Below are 281 nucleotides of genomic sequence, written 5' to 3'. Positions count from 1 at the left end.
GCAGCAGCAGCAGCAGGAGGCTTGAGAGGGCGACGTATCTCTGCAGTATTACTGCGCGTAAGAGACGCCCGTACTTCGTTTTAGATTGCCTTGCTGCGCCTGCTGCTGCAGCAGCAGCAGCAGCAGCAGCAGCAAAAACAGCAACAGCAGCAGCAACAGCAAACGGCGCAGCAGCAACAGATACTTGCGCTGCCTGCCAGTGGGGCTGGCGCGTTGCAGAGGGATTCAATTTGCATGCAGTTGTACAGACGTTGCTGCAGCTGCTGCAGCAGCAACAGCAG

This window comes from Eimeria mitis, genomic scaffold, assembly GCF_000499745.2.
Source record: "Eimeria mitis Houghton genomic scaffold, Emh_scaff6587, whole genome shotgun sequence".
In the NCBI taxonomy this organism is placed as follows: Eukaryota; Apicomplexa; class Conoidasida; order Eucoccidiorida; family Eimeriidae; genus Eimeria; species Eimeria mitis.
Note: the sequence above shows the minus strand (reverse complement) of the source record.